Source organism: Pelophylax lessonae (assembly GCF_965119305.1).
Source record: "Pelophylax lessonae genome assembly, chromosome: 6".
NCBI lineage: Eukaryota > Metazoa > Chordata > Amphibia > Anura > Ranidae > Pelophylax > Pelophylax lessonae.
This window is the reverse complement of record NC_138773.1, coordinates 238,120,328-238,123,433: the sequence shown is the minus strand read 5'-3', so window position 1 is coordinate 238,123,433 and position 3,106 is coordinate 238,120,328. Positions and strand designations below refer to the sequence as shown.

The 3,106-nt window shown below is 37.4% G+C and overlaps 1 pseudogene across 1 annotated transcript; it reads right to left on the bottom strand.

Moving 5' to 3' along the window:
* Positions 1-741: 741 nt before the first annotated feature.
* LOC309558724 lies at positions 742-2,364 on the bottom strand (annotated as a pseudogene). The gene has a single exon. The product of its transcript is annotated as an uncharacterized misc_RNA (transcript).
* Between the last annotated feature and the right edge of the window lie 742 nt (positions 2,365-3,106).

Sequence of the window (3,106 nt, the reverse complement as noted above, 5' to 3'; positions counted from 1 at the left end):
GGGTGGCACTGATGGGTGTAAGGATCCCGAGTTTGGGTGCACCCTAGGTTTGTCCTGTGGATGAATCTTCAGCTAGCCGGACAATCAATGAAAACCATACACAATAGCTTGGTTCTAATGACTGCATTTATTTTCAAACATCGTCAAGAATATATAGCCTTAAACCACAAAATTATCTTATACCTCCCAGGACCTCCCACAAAAATTACCCAATCAATTAACGTGTTCTCTTAATCTACCCGGTTACATAAAAAGTCAAATATAGTTCAAAGATCATAAAAAAAATAACATATTATTGTGTCATCAGTTCATACCACCTGTTACCACAATAAAATTCCCCGTTCCTACTTTCAGTACTGTCTGAACATTTTACGGTTACGTAACTTCAGCAAAAACCATCTCAGCTTTTGCAAAACCATCTCTCATACTTAATAATATGTTTAGTAAATTCCTATTCACTGTGTCAATTATTAATTATTGCTAAGAAACTTATTCAAGCTATATTAATGTAAATATATGTTATGCATTATAGCCGATGCTGATATATTGGCAATGTTCTATCAATATATGTATAAAACATCTCTTATAGCTTGCATGTCTTTAACTTGCAGAACATCCTGTCTCTGATTCTAATCTCTAACCGCAGACTAGATATCCGGCGTAAAAAGTGCAAGTGTGATTTATAATCTGAAACACTAAGCAAAGATACATCCAAGAGATATAAAGGGATACTCTAACCTTCTAATATATACTGAGATGACTTATGCTAAGCTGAACACTACAAAATGGCATTTCAAGATACACATTTTCCTCACAATCCCCTCTTTTCCCAATGCCTGGAATCAAATGGATTCCAGGCATTGGGAAGATTATGCAGTTCTCCCTGAAGTCTCTCTCTAGTTGGTGGCCATTAATAATGTCATAATAATCTGGTACTTGAACATCCTTAGTCTCTTTGGTGAAGTTGTGAAAATATATGCAACATATTTGTTTGTTTTGTGTTTGATCACACAGACCTGTTACTGCCATCATTAGTCTTTCCTGTCGCTGTCTAATTACCTCCTGCTCCATCCTAATTTTCCTCATTTCTTCATTGATTAATCCTATATCCTTTGTTGTTGTGTAGATTCATTTTTCCATAATATCGGCAAATGCATCAAGCTTAATAAGTGCCAGTGCTGTACCCCCTGGTAGGATGCTCATGTAGAATTTCTCCCATGAACTAGTCAGTGCCCTCTTATATCGTCCCTGATCGTGAAATGTGAGTACCCCTGAGGCTGGCACCATACTCACACGTCTTCCTGACTCAGTACTCATGTAAGGGAACAATCTAACTATGGTGCACCACCCGGCTGATTCTTCTCCCTTGGGAAAAGGGATAGTGGTGTGACACCATAGCCCGCGGCAAACTACCCAGCCCTCTGGTAACATTGGGGCAGATATCATCTCCTGAGTAGTCAGATCTGTTCGCATTCCAATTAGACATAACCACTCAGCGATATGTATTAATTTGACCTTATTGTCAAGTACCAATGTTTCATTCACCAAATTTAACCATTTATATACCTCTGACTTGTTATAGGTTGGTTTTGATCTAGGGCATGAAGAAATATTGTACATTGACAAGTTTCTCATTTTTGTATTCATGTCAGCATTGGTATCAGTGTTTAGGCCTGTAATGTCTACCAAGTTAAATGTTTTGTATTTCTCCATGTTTAGAAGTGTAAAATTGACATCTGTGTCATAACAAAATTTATCATTGGCATAAATGTTTGTTTCATTATTCAGTAGGTGTCCATTCAGAAAACAAAATTTTGGTGGTTGTGTGTATCCCTGTATTAAAAATGGCCTATTGTCTGGTTTTGGCTGTCCAGTGAACACATGTGTCTCATTCATTAACTGTGTTATAGATAATGGTTTTGCTATCATTGGGAATAAATTTTCTCCTGTATGCATATGAGAACAAACCCAACAATCTCCCTTTCCCTGTGATTGTTGTATACCATATTCATGCATCAACAGAAAATGATGGGGAATTCTATTCATATCTTGGAAACCTTGAGGATGTACATTCCCTAGAATCGATGGTAAGGGATCTATGTACTTCTGTATTGCTAAATTCAAATGTCTTGCTACTTGTTCTGTCTCCCTAAAGTTTGGTTTGGGTAGAATATCTTTCTTATTAGACTGAGGAATTAATTGTTTAAGTTCCTGTATTTTCCTTCTGGTAGCTGTATCATTTGGGTTGGGTGTCAGACACACGGAGATATTCTGGGGCAAGGCCCTAATGATCAATGATATGGCTGCTATTTTACATGGCCCTCCTAGTTTCTGCTCTTTCCATCCTATGACCTTATTCATCATTGTCTTTTTCAACCTATTTCCAGCTCTTGTACAGCAAGCAACCTTTGCATTTCCAAAATTGGGTCTTTCAAAAATAGAAGTGGACCTCTTATGTCTATTAGCGCGTGGGAGGTTGCGTGTTGCGTTAGTCAGTGTGCTTTCGGGACTACACAAAGTATTACAACACCTATTATAACAAATATAATAACAATGATAATTCCTAGCCGCACTAGGGTTTGTTTTCAAGTATTATACCATCCAAAATACTGATCCCAAGGGTTGTCAATGCCAAGAGTGACCTTCCATTTGGGGCCAGTATTATCAGGAATGTAAGTACAGCATCTATCTACTTTATCAATATATACACAGGTACCACCTTTTCCTGTGTGGGTCATATCCAGAGCCATTCTGTTCTGGAATGTCATCTGGGAAGTGGCTTCTAGTTGTTCTGCTATGCTCTTTAGGGAATTCTTTATATAGTTAACAAATCTCTGCTGATTATAATAGATACAATTTATCCAATCTACATTTTTATTTATGGTGACAAGGGGAGAGATAAAGGACTCATAACTGGCTTTAACCTGATCTCTTTCCTTGAACTCATTAGGGACCTATCTTGGAACCCCCGATGGCATCTATATATATATATATATATATATATATATATATATATATATATGGGTCAAAACTTCCTACGGGAGCCTCTCTCTTTTGTTTCCCTGTAATTACAGTGTTCCCTTTAAGTAGATTTGCACTCCCAATC